At 37.0% G+C, this 16,826-nt stretch overlaps 1 protein-coding gene and 1 pseudogene across 3 annotated transcripts in view; both read left to right on the top strand.

The window, feature by feature from the left end:
• Window positions 1-16,826, top strand: part of STK3 (serine/threonine kinase 3) — a 322,689-nt gene that overhangs the window by 101,273 nt on the left and 204,590 nt on the right. The window lies entirely within an intron of this gene.
• Window positions 1,533-3,709, top strand: LOC132508398 (cell division cycle-associated protein 3-like; annotated as a pseudogene).

Raw genomic sequence — 16,826 nt, 5'->3', positions numbered from 1 at the left:
CTACAGAAATTTTTATCATCCCAAACTAAAACTCTGTATACATTAAACAATAACTCTTCATTATCTCCTCCCCCCAGCACCTCATAACCACAGTTCTACTTTCTGTCTCTATGAATTTGACTATTCTAAGCATCTCAGATAAGTAGAATCATACAATATTTGTTCTTTTATGTCTGGCTTCTTTCACTTAGTATAATGTTTTCAAGGTTCATTCATTGTTGTAGCCTATATCAGAATTCATTCTTTTTTTTAAGGTTGAATAATATTCCACTGTATGTATGTACCACATTTTGTTTAACCGTTCATCTGTATGTGAACACTTGTGTTGCTTCCACCTTTTGATTGTTGTGACTAATGCTACTGTGAGCATGGATGGACATTTATCTCTGTGAGAGTCTGCTTTCAATTCTGTGGGTATATACCTAGAGCTGGGATTGCTGGATCATGTGGTAATTTTATGGTTAAGTTTTTGAGGAACCTGCCTACTATTTTTTGTAGCATTGTGCTATTTTACATTCCCACCAGCAATGCACAGGGATTCCAGTTTCTCCACATTCTTGCCAATACTTATTTTCTGTCTTCTGATAATAGCCATCCTAATGGAAGTGAAGTGTTATCTCATGGTTTTGATTTCCATTTCCCTAATAACTAGTGATATTGAGCATCTTTTCATGTACTTATTGTCCATTTGTATATCTTTCTTGGAGAAATGTCTATTCAGGTTATTTGCCCATTTTTAAATTGGGTTGTTTTTGTTGTTATTGAGTTTCTGGTCTCATTTTAATTGACTTTTCTCTAGTTTTGGTCTGCCTTTCAGCCAGCATTTGCTGGCTGAAGTCTCCTAGCCTTTTGACTTTTTACTGCCTCTGTTTATTGTTCTTCCAGCCATCCCCTGTCAGTTTTTGTACCCCAATTCTAATACTCAGTCTATAAGTGCCTTTATAATTCTTCCTTTGTAATCAACCCATTGAGAGGTCTTTGAGTTAAAATGGATTTCAGACTTGCTAGTCTACAAGTAGAGAATTGCTTATTTGTATTTAATTATTAAATTACTTTGCTTCATGCAATAGATGTGTGCTGGAGAATTTGTGTAAATATTTAATAGTTGTAAATTGGCATTTAAATTTTTTTGGATATTATTTTTTAAAAATAATTTTTAATGATTCCTTCAGTGATGAGTATAACACTCTTGAAACTTACCTGCCATGTAATTGTGTATATTTTTATGACGGGACATATCCATTTTAGCAGTAATACAAAATTTAATCATTAAAATATTTTTGATTTAGTATTAACGTTAAAATAGGAGAAATGCATATTCTAATGTGGAGGCAAGAAGTCAACCTTTGGACCAGTTGGAGAATATATCTGCTATCCTACATTGGTTATTTTGTGTTAGAGAAACTCAGTGTCACCTAAATATGGATGTTTGATTTTTAAAGACAAGTACCCTCGCATTTTCTTCTTATATTCTTTTACTTCTGTTCCCCTTTTCTTTATTTCCTTCTCCACATATTTAGGGCACATTTATCATGTCCCAGTCAGACTTTGAGGATGTAGTGGTAAGCAGAGCAAGTATGTTTCCTGTTCTCTTGGAACTTCCATTCCAGTGACAACTAGCATTCTAATGATAGAATTATTTAGCTTTCCGTGTGTGTGTGTGTGTGTGTGTGTGTGTGTATGTGTGTGTGTGTGTAGAGGGTGTGCATATATAGTCAGTTGTTTAGAATGTAAGACCGTAACTGTATCAACTTTTATTCAAGTATAGGTATGTATGTATATTACAAATTATAAAGGATCATACACCTATATGATTTTTATTATTTTGGCATTACATACATTACTTGTTTTTCTCCTTTGAACTTATCCTCATCTTCCCTTTTTCCCCTCTCCCCACTGCTGCCTTTACTTCCTTTGACTGTTCCCTGTTGCCTAACAGTGTGTGTACATGAATGCTCACACAATCCCTTTCATACTTTTTTTTTTTTTTTTTTTTTTTTGCGGTATGCGGGCCTCTCACTGTTGTGGCCTCTCCCGTTGCGGAGCACAGGCTCCAGATGCGCAGGCTCAGCGGCCATGGCTCACGGGCCCAGCCGCTCTGCAGCATGTGGGATGTTCCCGGACCGGGGCCCAAACCCGCATCCCCTGCATCGGCAGGCAAACTCTCAACCACTGCGCCACCAGGGAAGCCCTCCCTTTCATACTTTTACTTTTCTTTCTTTTCATACTGCCTCTCTTCCTCCCTATCTGTTCCCTGTATTTTTCTGCCTGATTATTTTAAGTGATACCTTGATTCTACTAACTATACTTTCAGGTCAGAAATAGCCAAGGATCCACAGGAGTGGGCAAATTGGATCATTGGAGAATTTCAGTATTACTTCCAGGACATGTGGTTTTTCACTCTATTTGAAAGTTAGAGTTGTTCTGCCCTGTGGTTCTAATACATATGGGAGTACAAGGCATTCCAGCCCCAAAATTGAGGATTAAGGTTTATTACAGTGACAGTTTCAACATATTTCTGTCTAGTCAGAGTTATTATTCTTAAAGAGATGAATAAGCAAGGAAAACAGAATAAACAGATCTCAGCTTCTCTTGGTTGAGTCTGCTGAGGTCACCCTGTGGGTTTCACAGGGAAGACAAATTCCCACTGTTAATTTATATTCAGACCTTGCCGTTGGTGTTGCCAAGTCCTCTGTAAACATGCTTAGTTTGGTAACTACTGAGGAAGCAATCATCATTTTCTCACTGACGTACTAATTATGTGAATATGAATTGTAGTGTTGGAGACATATTTCCATTAAGTATTGCTTAGATAAAGAAGTATACTAGGAGGATTGAGCTGCTTTGTACCCAAAGGTGGAATTGGGGCCCGGCATCTCCTCCTTGCCTGGGCTGAGCCCTGCCCCGTCCTATTTCTCCTGGTTGAGGTGGGCTCAGCGAAGAGCGTCCCAGTCATTCCAGTGCAGCCCGCTGCACAGCAAGCTTCTAGCTCGAGTTTCAGACCCATGTTCACCCAGTGCTGGTGTCCTGTGCACTTCCATCCAGGTAGCAAGCTCTCCACAGCCAAACCTGCCAGCAGCGGAGCAGCTGGAGGGTCCTAAGCAGGTCCAGGACTCAGCTCCCGGTTCTCCTACCCTTGGCATTGCACGGACACCTATGAAGACCAGCGGAAAGCCCCCAAGCCCACTGGTGAAACAGCTGAGTGACGTATTTGAGACTGAAGACCCCAGATTAAGTCTTCCCTCAGAACCTATTCTGCCCGTAGAGACACCTTCATCTTCTCAACTGGACTTGCCTCTGGGCACCCAGTTTTCCCTTGAGGATCAGACTGAGACTCCCTTCCAAGCAGGTGTTTTCCAAGGAGGAAACAGGACATCCCTCAGAGACCCCTACAGCCAGCCAGCGCTTGGACAAGCCCTTGAGAGACCCTGACACTCCTTGATCTTCAGGTTCTAAGCGCAGCGGACAGAAACCAAACAGCAAAGTGCTAGAGAGATCTTCTCTCACCATCCTGTAGGGTGACAACTCCCCTGGGACTCTGACACCACGACAGGGTAAGCGGCCTTCTCCCCTGAGTGAAAACGTTAGGCAACTAAAGCAAGGGACCGTTCTGGGAACTGCACGACTTCTGAAAAATGGAGGACGAGCATGGGAGCAAGGCCAGGGCCATGGCAAGGAAAATCGGCACTTCGCTTTGGTAGAGAACTAGGCTGTGCATGGGCCCAGCACCGGACTCACCACCAGGGGCCTAGTGACGTTCTGTGTCCTCTCACCCCTTCTTTCCCTGGGAGACTGGAAAGGCTTATTTTCTTCAACTCCCCCTATACTACCAACTCTGGGACTGAGAGCTTCCTTAGCTTTCTTTGTGTCTTATGTGTTTCTGTATATTGTAGGAAGTGATTTAAAAAAAAAAAGAGTTACGCTAGACTCCATCTATTTAAGATTTTAATGTGGGATACTGACAAAGGCACTATTTCTCTGTATATGTGTGGGAGCATTCACAGGAGACAATTTAGATTGATTTATTAATGATTGAAAGATGATTTACATTTCATACTTAAAAAATAATTATATTATTACATTGAATTTTTTTTTTATATACAGCAGGTTCTTATTAGTCATCCATTTTATACACATCAGTGTATACATGTCAATCCCAATCGCCCAGTTCATCTCACCACCACCCCCACCCACCTGCCGCTTCCCCCCTTGGTGTCCATATGTTTGTTCTCTACATCTGTGTCTCAATTTCTGCCCTGCAAACTGGTTCATCTGTACCATTTTTCTAGGTTCCACGTATATGCGTTAATATATGATATTTGTTTTTCTCTTTCTGACTTACTTCACTCTGTATGACAGTCTCTAGATTCATCCACGTCTCTACAAATGACCCAATTTCATTCTTTTTTATGGCTGAGTAATATTCCATTGTATATATGTACCACATCTTCTTTATCCATTCATCTATCGATGGGCATTTAGGTTGCTTCCATGACCTGGCTGTTGTAAATAGTGCTGCAGTGAACATTGGGGTGCATGTGTCTTTTTGAATTATGGTTTTCTCTGGGTATATGCCCAGTAGTGGAATTGCTGGGTCATATGGTACTTCTATTTTTAGTTTTTTAAGGAACCTCCATACTGTTCTCCATCGTGGTTGTATCAATTTACATTCCCACCAACAGTGCAAGAGGGTTCCCTTTTCTCCACACCCTCTCCAGCATTTGTTGTTTGTAGATTTTCTGATGATGCCCATTCTAACTGGTGTGAGGTGCTACCTCATTGTAGTTTTGATTTGCATTTCTCTAATAATTAGTAATGTTGAGCAGCTTTTCATGTGCTTCTTGGCCATCTGTATGTCTTCTTTGGAGAAATGTCTATTTAGGTCTTCTGCCCAGTTTTGGACTGGGTTGTTTTTTTTTTTAATATTCAGCTGCATGAGCTGTTTATATATTTTGGGGATTAATCCTTTGTCCATTGATTCGTTTGCAAATATTTTCTCCCATTCTGAGGGTTGTCTTTTCATCTTCTTTATGGATTCCTTTGCTATGCAAAAGGTTTGAAGTTTCATTAGGTCTTATTTGTTTATTTTTGTTTTTATTTCCATTACTCTAGGAGGTGGATCAAAAAAGATCTTGCTGTGATTTATGTCAAAGAGTTTTCTTCCTATGTTTTCCTCTAAGAATTTTACAGTGTATGGCCTTACATTTAGGTCTCTAATCCATTTTGAGTTTGTTTTTGTGTATGGTGTTAGGGAGTGTTCTAATTTCATTCTTTTACATGTAGCTGTCCAGTTTTCCCAGCACCATTTATTGAAGAGACTGTCTTTGCTCCATTGTATATCCTTGTCTCCTTTGTCATAGATTAGGTATCCATAGGTGGGTGGCTTTATCTCTGGGCTTCCTATCTTGTTCCATTGATCTATAGTTCTTTTTTTATCCCAGTGCCATATTATCTTGACTACTGTAGCTTTGTAGTATAGTCTGAAGTCAGGGAGTCTGATTCCTCCAGCTCCGTTATTTTCCCTCAAGACTGCTTTGGCTATTCGGGGTCTTTTGTGTCTCCATACAGATTTTAAGACTTTTTTTTTTGCAGTACGTGGGCCTCTCACTGTTATGGCCTCTCCCGTTGCAGAGCACAGGCTCTGGACGCAAGGCTCAGCGGCCATGGCTCACGGGCCTAGCTGCTCCACGGCATGTGGGATCTTCCCAGACTGGGGAATGAACCCATGTCCCCTGCATTGGCAGGCGGACTCTCAACCACTGCGCCACCAGAAAAGCCCCAGATTTTAAGATTTTTTGTTCTAGTTCCGTAAAAAAGGCCATTGGTAATTTGATAGGGATTGCATTGAATCAGTAGATTGCTTTGGGTAGTATAGTCATTTTCACATATTGATTCTTCCAATCCAAGAACATGGTATAACTCTCCATCCATTGGTATCATGTTTAATTTCTTTCATCAGTGTCTTATAGTTTTCTGCATACAGGTCTTTTGTCTCCCTAGGTAGGTTTATTCCTAGGTATTTTATTCTTTTTGTTGCAGTGGTAAATGGGAGTGTTTCCTTAATTTCTCTTTCAGATTTTTCATCATTAGTGTATAGGAATGCAAGAGATTTCTGTGAATTAATTTTGTATCCTGCAGCTTTACCAAATTCATTGATTAGCTCTAGTAGTTTTCTGGTAGCATCTTTAGGATTCTCTATGTATAGTATCATGTCATCTGCAAACAGTGACAGTTTTAATTCTTCTTTTCCAATTTATATTCCTTTTATTTCCTTTTCTTCTCTGATTGCCGTGGCTAGGACTTCCAAAACTATGTTGTATAATAGTGGTGAGAGTGGACATCCTTGTCTTGTTCCTGATCTTAGAGGAAATGCTTTTAGTTTTTCACCATTGAGAATGATGTTTGCTGTGGGTTTGTCGTATATGGCCTTTATTATGTTGAGGTAGCTTCCCTCTATGCCCACTTTCTGGAGAGCTTTTGTCATAAATGGGTGTTGAATTTTGTCAAAAGCTTTTTCTGCATCTATTGAGATGATCATATGGTTTTTATTCTTCAACGTGCTAATATGGTGTATCACATTGATTGATTTGCATATACTGAAGAATCCTTGCATCCCTGGGATAAATCCGACTTGATCATGGTGTATGATCCTTTTAGTGTGTTGTTGTTTTTTGTTTGCTAATATTTTGTTGAGCATTTTTGCATCTATATTCATCAGTGATATTGGTCTTTAATTTTCTTTTTTTGTAGTATCTTTGTCTGGTTTTGGTATCAGGGTGATGGTGGTCTCATAGAATGAGTTTGGGAGTGTTCCTTCCTCCGAAATATTTTGGAAGAGTTTGAGAAGGATGGGTATTAGCTCTTCTCTAAATGTTTGTTAGAATTCACCTGTGAAGCCATCTGGTCCTGGGCTTTTGTCTGTTGGAAGATTTCTAATCACAGTTTCAATTTCATTACTTATGATTGGTCTGTTCATATTTTCTATTTCTTCCTGGTTCATTCTTGGAAGGTTATACCTTTGTAAGAATTTGTCCATTTCTTCCAGGTTGTCCATTTTATTGGCATAGAGTTGCTTGTAGTAGTCTCTTTGGATGCTTTGTATTTCTGCGGTGTCTGTTATAACTTCTCCTTTTTCATTTCTCATTTTATTGATTTGAGTCCTCTCCCTGTTTTTCCTGATGAGTCTGGCTAATGGTTTTTCAATTTTGTTTATCTTCTCAAAGAACCAGCTTTTAGTTTTATTGATCCTTGCTATTGTTTTCTTTGTTTCTATTTCATTTATTTCTGTTCTGATCTTTATGTTTTCTTTCCTTCTGCTAACTTTGAGTTTTGTTTGTTCTTCTTTCTCTAGTTCCTTTAGGTGTAAGGTTATATTGTTTATTTGAGATTTTTCTTGTTTCTTGAGGTAGGCTTGTATAGCTATAAACTTGCCTCTTAGAACTGCTTTTGCTGCATCCCGTAGGTTTTGGAGCATCATGTTTTCATTGTCATTTGTCTCTAGGTATTTTTTGATTTCCTCTTTGTTTTCTTAAGTAATTCTTGGTTATTTAGTAATGTATTGTTTAGCCTCCACGTGTCTGTGTTTTTTACGTTTTTTTCCCGTAATTGATTTCTAATCTCACTGCATTGTGGTCAGAAAAGATGCTTGACATGATTTCAATTTTCTTAAATTTACTGAGGCTTGATTTGTGACCCAAGACGTGATCTATCCTGGAGAATGTTCTGTGTGCGCTTGAGAAGAAAGTGTAATCTGCTGGTTTGGGGTGGAATGTCCTATAAGTATCAGTCTTGTTTAATGTATCATTTAAAGCATGTGTTTCCTTATTTAGTTTCATTTTGGATGATCTGTCCATTGTTGAAAGTGGGGTGTTAAAGTCCCCTACTATGATTGTGTTACTGTCGATTTCCCCTTTTATGGCTGTTAGCATTTGCCTTATGTATTGAGGTGCTCCTATGTTGGGTGCATATATATTTATAATTGTTATATCTTCTTCTTGGATTCATCCCTTGATCATTATGTAGTATCCTTCCTTGTCTCTTGTAACATTCTTTATTTTAAAGTCTATTTTGTCTGATATGAGTATTGCTACTCCAGCTTTCTTTTGATTTCCATTTACATGGAATATCTTTTTCCAACCCCTCACTTTCAGTTTGTATGTGTCCCTAGGTCTGAAGTGGGTCTCCTGTAGACAGCATATATATGGGTCTTGTTGTTTGTATCCATTCAGCGAGCCTGTGTCTTTTGGTTGGAGCATTTAGTCCATTCACGTTTAAGGTAATATCGACAGGTATGTTCGTATTACTATTTTCTTAGTTGTTTTGGGTTTGTTTTTGTAGGTCCTTTTCTTCTCTTGTGTTTCCCACTTAGAGAAGTTCTTTTAGTGTTTGTTGTAGAGCTGGTTTGGTAGTGCTGAATTCTCTTAGCTTTTGGTTGTCTGTAAAGTTTTTGATTTCTCCATCGAATCTGAATGAGATCCTTGCTGCGTGGAGTAATCTTGGTTGTAGGTTCTTCCCTTTCATCATTTTAAGTATATCATGCTACTCCCTTCTGGCTTGTAGAGTTTCTGCTGAGAAATCAGCTGTTAACCTTATGGGAGTTCCCTTGTATTGTATTTGTCCTTTTTCCCTTGCTGCTTTCAGTAATTTTTCTTTGTCTTTATTTTTTGCCAGTTTGGTTACTGTGCGTCTTGACATGTTTCTCCTTGGGTTTATCCTGTATGGGACTCTCTGCACTTCCTGGCCTTGGGTAACTATTTCCTTTCCCATGTTAGGGAAGTTTTTGACTATAATCTCTTCAAATATTTTCTCAGGTCCTTTCTCTCTTCTCCTTCTGGGACCCCTATAATGCGAATGTTGTTGTGTTTAACGTTGTCCCAGAGGTCTCTTAGGCTGTCTTCATTTCTTTTCATTATTTTTTCTTTATTCTGTTCCACAGCAGTGAATTCTACCATTCTGTCTTCCAGGTCACTTATCCGTTCTTCTGGCTCAGTTATTCTGCTGTTTGTTCCTTCTAGTGTAGTTTTCATTTCAGTTATTGTATTGTTTTTCTCTGTTTGTTTGTTTGTTCTTTAATTCTTCTACATCTTTGTTAAACATTTCTTGCATCTTCTCGATCTTTGCCTCCATTCTTTTTCCAAGGTCCTGGATCATCTTTATTATCATTTTCCTGAATTTTTTCCTGAAGGTTGCCTATCTCCACTTCATTTAGTTGTTTTTCTGGGGTTTTATCTTGTTCCTTCATCTGGTACATAGCCCTCTGCCTTTTCTTCTTGTCTGTCTTTCTGTGAATGTGGTTCTTGTTCCACAGGCTGCAGGATTGTAGTTCTTGCTTGCACTCCATTTCATAATTTTTTGACTGTGATCCATAGTATGAAATATAGTTCACATTGTGGCCTGTTATGCACATGTGTGCATGTATGTGTATGCACACAGTTGAAACAAAATATACATAAAACAGTACTTGCCTATGCATGTTCATAATGGGTCACATGTGAAATATATTTCATACTATGAATCACTGTTTGTGATCCACTCTGATTTCTGTTCGATCACAGTCTTCTCTTCTTCTACTGTATTTCATCTTTTCATTAAAAAAAGAAAAAAATGTGGTCCAAATCCATTCAGTTGATTTCGTGACCAAGTATTGGTTTGTAACTTGCATCTGAAGAGGAAGAATCACTGTATCTTTGGAAATCTGATTTATTCCAATGCCATAATGCTTTCCTTGTTGCCACATGATGGTGGTGTGACCTGGCATTTGAGACTTGTGAGTCCTGAATCAGTTCTGTTATCTGTCAGTTAGTTATAGTGGACTCTCAATTAATTTTCCAGTTCACTGAATTGTTGTGAAGATCAGATAAGACAATGTAAGTGAGCAATACATGTAAAATAGTAAATACTTTAGAAATATTAGGTAGCATTATTAAGTTTTCAAGTCTCAAATTGAGATATTAAAATAGTTCAAGTTCTTGCGGAGAGTAGCTTTTTTTTTTTTTAACTTTTCATTTTATATTGGAGTATAGCTGATTAACAGTGTTGTGATAGTTTCAGGTGCACAGCAAAGCGGCTCAGCCATAGGTATACATGTATCCATTCTTCCCCAGACTCCCCTCCCATCCAGGCTGCCACATAACATTGAGCAGAGTTCCCTGTGTTATACAGTAGGTCCTTGTTGGTTATCCCTTTTAAATATAGCAGTGTGTACATGTCAATCCACTTAGGGAGCTTTTGGCTATGGAAAGGATCAGGCAGTTGCTTCATCATCACCTTATTTTGTTTTGGGTTATTGAGTAGGTTTGGCGGTATTGGGACCTTATGCAGTACCCAAGGGAGCTTATTGCCAGCTGCGGGAGGTTGCTGAAAGCTTTAAAGCCCTTACTTATGGCTGCTGAGATGACTTCTGCAGCCTCTACTGGATACAGTATGGAAATAATGAGCCCATGAGGACACAGAGACATGTAGACTCTCTTTTCTAACCTCAGGTCAGACTGTGATATACAGGTGTTTTCTACTTCATTTTCACTGTATACTTGCTCAGTAATGGAAACTGTGATTCACAAGAGAGTAGAAAGAGTTTTTTCTGGAGCAGAGAATTCAGAGTCATTGGACCCCCAAAATTTCAGTTAAATATTGGTTTGTGTGTAGATGTGCATTTTGTTGGTGAGAGAGTTCACAGTTTTCATCAATGAAAATAAGAGTTTCTTGACCCCCAAAGATTGAGAACTATGGCTCTCAGTAATAATATTGGTGACCCTCAAGAGAGTTTCTTATTATATTGTGTATTTAGGATATGGTTTTGTTTAGTATTTACTTTATTACAGCATGTCACTGTTCTGTGTTTTAATCTGGAACCAGTAACTATATATGCATATGGCCTCTATGATTTCCCCCCAAACCCCTAATACTCTTTTACTTCTGGAAAGGTTAGTTTTAGGTATGTCTAATTACTGTCTGAATTTCCTCATTCCACTGATTTAAAAAAGTCTTTTTTTTCCTCTGAATTCTCACCTTTTCTCTGTCTTATGGCTTTTATTTTTTTTTAAACTTACTTTGTATTATAGTAATGATTATGTTCTCTTATTTCCTCTATTAGATCTAAGTTTTAAATGCAAGTGTGTTTCATTTTTGTGTGTCTAATTGAACCTAGTGGAGTGACTTACATAAGAGCATCCAATAAATGTTTTTGTTGAATATATGCTCAATTACCTTTCTTATCTCAAAGACACTTTGTGGTGGTAATATTGAAATCTAGCAAGCTCAGATTCTTCTTTCATACAATAATAATGTTGTACTTGTAGGTTAGAATAAGAGTGAAATAAACTGAAAAATGAAAGTAAATGCTAATTAAATACAACTTGAAAGCCCTATCCTTGCTCATGGCTTGACTTTCAAACTTTTACTAAGTGCAGTTTATTTATTTAAAATTTAATTTTTATTTATTTTTTATTTTTTTATACAGCAGGTTCTTATTAGTTATCTATTTCATACATATTAGTGTATATATGTCAGTCCCAATCTCCCAATTCATCACACCACCACCCCACTTCCCCCACTTGGTGTCCATACATTTGTTCTCTACATCTGTGTCTCTATAAAATATCAGTTTTAAATTGATTTAATTCATACATACATACAGATATATTTATTTATTTATTATTTTATTTATTTATTATTTTGGGGGGGCACTTTAGATCCTGGAGATCAGAAAGACTTAATGTTGGCCTCTGGACAGTAGCTTTGGTTTGCTAATGGGGATATAATCATTAACCCTGTTGAGGGTCTTAAAAGCAATTGTATAGACTTACTATATTGATCATAGTAAGTTTTGTTGTGTTTTGTTTTTAAACCAGTCATAGAAACTGTTTAGGCTAACATTTATTTTAGAAGACATAAATATCTAGGTGTGTTTGTGTTAGGAGTTTGGGAGGTATCTGAGGGCAGGTGTTGACTCTGTAATTTCAAGTGTACAACACTTAATTCATGATATTTTTGGAGGAAATGCTGTCTGTAGCAAACTTTTGAAATCATGGCTGATCAGACATATTTTTAAAAATGAAGATACTCAGACACTTGTAAGTCAGACACATCTGACTTAAACAAAAACTATGTATTTTAGTTAAATTCTTGCAGAGTAGAATTTTCAGCTGTCCTAGAGGACTATATTAATTACAGATTATTTGTTTATCTTAACTTGGTTTTCAGTATAACTTTTACATAAATAGAATCATCTTCATTACATCTGGGATCATTTAAATAGCATAATTACATGTAGTTGTGCTATGTAATGAAAGGTAAGGGATAAATGATCAGAGGTGACTTTATAAGCATTGCAGTAAGTGACTTATAAACTGAAGGTCACCATTTTAATTGGAAGGTTTGTGGATCTCTTAAATTCTGTAATCAAATGAGTGATATCAAAGGAAGAAGTAATTTAACATAACAATTGTGGCTTACACTGAACATATGTTCCTGTTAATAAGTTGCATTATAGTCTTTAAGGACTTGTACATAGTTAGTACATTTTGGTTCATTTGATACCCACAGTTTTTCTTAATTTTTATTAGTGAGTTGTTACAGTGGTTAACAAGAAATACACAGATTTAAGTTGCAATAGTTTTCCCAGGGTTATATGATCTAACTTCACAAGCTTCTTGGACATATGTAGATGCTTTTCTATTTTGCTTTAGTTATGACATACAATTGATATAGGCAAGCATGAAAGCTTGGGCAAATTTTCATTGCTTTTTCTGGATCTTGCTCAGGTTCTGTGGTATTTATGTAAAGCACAATTTTGTTACTTGGGAATGCATGTTGAAATTATCATGTGCACTATTTTGCTGTAGGCCTGTTGGCACTGCCACAAAGGTAATACACTGCAGTAGGCCATTTCCTTGTCGGCTGCATTTACAATTTAATAGAAATATTACATGACTTTTTAAACAAGTGTTTTGGCAGGGAGGAAATGGCAGATTCCTTACAAACAAGCATAGCTTCCTTTCCTTAACCACACTCCAGCTACTCAAGAAATTGTACTTGGTTTCAAGTTTGGGGGTTTGAGGGTAGAATGGGAAGTCAGGTTGAAACAGGAATGACATTGATATTTATTGATACTATAAAATAGTTATGTATTTTTAACTGCTGGATTTTATTACTATATAGTTTCAGTGAGTGACAACCAATATATTTCTGAATTAGGGCCGACTTTATTTTTATGCAGTTCACCTGGCTGGGACTATCTGGTTTTGATTGGTTGAAAAGGTCAGGACTACCAGATAGGCTCTAAGATGTTAGTTTACTTTTTGTAAGTTTTTTTTATAGTTTTGGCTTTGCTGCATATATTGGTCTTCATGATATTTGCCTGAGCGCTACTTCTTTCATATCAACGATGATTTTATCTTGAAGATGAATCACTTTGGAGGGTAGAGAATATGGAAAGAAAATTTGGTAGGCTTGTTAGCACTGACATACAACATAATGGATTCCTAGCACATCTTTTGGTCAGTTTGTTTTAGTTCTCTATTGTGTGTTTTGAATTTGAAAGGTCACGTTTACACTTTTTTTTTCTTGGATATTATTCCATCGTATCACATTCTTATTTTATTTAGTTCTTTGAATCTTAAGTCATTTGTAGTTTTGGATAAAATGCTGACCTCTTTAATTCTAAAGTATTTTATACTTTTGGGAACTCTACAGAAAAAAAAATGCACTTTACTTTCAGCCTTGACTTGGGCCACATTTTACTTTCTAGTGTAGATCCCGGCTTTTTCTTCTGTACAGAAAGAGAACGGTTTATAGTTAGGTCTTTCCCCTTTTCTTTTCTTATTGCTTCTGACTTCTTAGCCAGCTTACCTGGCAGCTGTAGTAAGTTATGCTGCTGTGGTGTGGTAGAGACTGGCATTGGGTGTGTTCTTATAGCCATCACAGCATTGGCTTTTGTTATTTTCCATGTTTCAGTTTGTTGGTAATGGACATATGGACGTCATATGTTCCACAGAGTACTGTACGAAGCCAATTTGAACTGTTTCCATTTGCCTCCAGTCCAATCATGATATTTATTTTTCCATGGCACTTACCCAGATTATCCATACCTCCTGCTTAGCTTGTGTCACTGCCACCATGGACTGTATTTCTTCTGATTGCCTCCAGTTTTTCACAGTATCTAATTGCCTATTCCGCCTTAGCTTTCTTTGCACTGCATTGATTGATGTTTATAAAATATCCCAAGATCTTTTAGATAACAGATACTCAGGTGCAGAGAAGTATGATATTCAGCTTGTTTTTTGTTTATATATAAGGAAAGTTTTATATCCAGCCTTATAGAGTGGAATTGAATATGCTAGTGGAAAACTTAGAAGAGGAACTGTGTGGTTTTAGCCAATATTGCTTACTTTTTAGTATCAACAATAACAGCAATGTGATCTCCCAGAGAACCTTTGATATAACAAATCAGGTCATAATTTTATTGCTGAATTTTGAAGAGAAGATCCTGGATGCTGCTTTCTAGGCTTGAGAAAATATGGCCACATTATTGTTTGCCATAGCTGTTCTTCACCTCTTAGCCCTCTGTAACGTCATTTTAGATACTGATTTTCAGAAGATGAATAAATGAGTTGCAGTCATTTCATGACATTAGGTGAGTCAACTATTACCGTGACCTAGAAGCTTTGGCTTTACAAAGGAATGCATTTATTCATTCATTTAGCAGATATTTACTGAGCACCTACTATGTGTTAGGGACTGTTCTAGGTGCTGAGGATGCAGCAGCAAAAAAAAAAAAGGATGAAAAATTCCCTTTATTGCTTTTGTATTCTAATGAGGGAGAGAGATAATAAAGAAGAGAAGTAAATACAACATCTAGTATGTTAGTAATAAGTCCTGCAGTAGAAAAAATAATGCAGGGAAGTGAGATAGGAAATTTCAGTGACGGAGTGGAGTGGTTGACGTACAGTACTGGATTGCTAGTGAAGGCCTCACTGAGGAGATGACACTTGAATAAAAACTTAAAGAAAATGAAGATATCTGTGTACGGAATATACCAGGTAGAGGCAACTAACTGCAAGTTCAGTGGTCCTGAAGTGGGAGTGTGGTAACTCCAGGTGAGGATCATAGAGACTTGAAGGTTATAGTAAATACTTAGGCTTTTATTCTGAGTAGGTGAGAAGTCACTGAGGATTTCTGAGTAGAGGAGTGACATGAGAATGAATAGCCTGGAGAGTTACAAGGGTGGAATCACATAAACTAGTTTAGGAGACTTGTATGAACCATGCAGGAGATGATTGGATGAGGATGTTAAAAGCAGTGAAGATAGTGAGAAGTAGTTGGTTTCTGGTATATTTTTAAAAGTAGATTAACAGGGTTTGTTGATGGATCAGGTGCATGAGAACACTGAAAATGCTTAAAACCATTCTGTACAACTTTGGGAGATGGTCTTTTTTCCACTGTCAAAATATAAGGCAGAAAATTGAATAGAATGTAGAGTTTATTCTTCCAGGAAGCCCAGCTACAAATGTAATGCATGTTTATTGTGGAAAGGAAGGAAGGAGGAAAGAAAGAAAGCAAAATATAAACAAGAAAATAAAAATCACTTGCACTTGTTCTGCCTACAGAGCCACAGTTAGCATTTGGTATATGGTATTCCTGTTTGCTCTGCATATGTATCATGACCATGAGAACGTGCTGTTTCTAACCAGAATTGGAATCATGAGATTGTGTTGTAATTTTCGTTTTTCATTTAGCACTGTATCTTGGGAGCTTCCCCATATTCTTAAGTGTTTTGAGCCCTAACATGTTTAGAAAATTGCTTAAATGAAATAATTTTATATATTCTACTTCTATGATAGAGCTTTAAAATGAGTAGCGTCCTTTTTTAAGGCAAAAGGGAACAACTTAAAGAAGCCATTGCTTATAGGGGTAAGGGGAAAAAGGGTTATTATGGGATTATGTGAAATCATGTGTGTGAAGCTTGTGAAAGCATTATAGAATTTAAAGAATCTTTCATTCAATAAAAAACAATTTTACAAAAAGGAGTCATTGCTAGTCAACAGTCCTAAAGTATGTAAAAATGTCTTGGTTTTAATACTTAATACTAATAAATTATTATCTACTAATTATCATAAATTACACTTTTAAAGACTATAAATATTCTGACAACTTTTAAATTAAGGTATAACATCAATTCTGTATGGATTTCATTTTTATTTCTATATGAAATTTTTTAAACACTCTTTTAGAGGAAATTATTTTTGAGCCTTAAGAAACTGATATTTACATTGCAACTTACACATCCTATCTTTAACTTTGTATCAAGTAAGTAGTCTTAACCAGCTGAATGATTGCATCAAGCCTAAATAATTAACCATATCAGAAAACATGCAATTAATAATGAGCAGATTGTTAGATACTTCCTTCTAGCGGTACAGTCATTTAAAAAGGAAAACATTCTAAATGTTTTTTTCATTTAAAATGTATTTTACCTGCCAAAAAATACAAATGTGGTTTTCTTAACCTTGAACACTGGTATATGCATGTGCAGTAGGGAAGCATTCCTCTTTTGCCAGCTAATCAGCTTTTGACATAAATGTAGTTGTTCTCCAACTACCTGAGTCCTTCTAGTGTCCCTTGTGCCGATGGTATTCTGCATTTATAAAATATTTTGCAAAATTTCAAGAAGAAAACTTCTGAGAAGGAAAAAATGATGAAGGACAGAATAACAGTACCCATATTTGGGGGTTTGGAGGAGGGAGGTAAAAGAGAATCTAGAGAGTAAGAGAAGAATTAGGAGAACATGGTGTTTCAGGCAAGGGAGAGAAGAGTTTTAAGAAGGAGGT

The sequence above is a fragment of the Lagenorhynchus albirostris genome, chromosome 17 (assembly GCF_949774975.1).
Source record: "Lagenorhynchus albirostris chromosome 17, mLagAlb1.1, whole genome shotgun sequence".
Classification (NCBI taxonomy): domain Eukaryota; kingdom Metazoa; phylum Chordata; class Mammalia; order Artiodactyla; family Delphinidae; genus Lagenorhynchus; species Lagenorhynchus albirostris.
The sequence above is the reverse complement of the archived record's forward strand: the minus strand, read 5'-3'. Positions and strand labels throughout refer to the sequence as shown.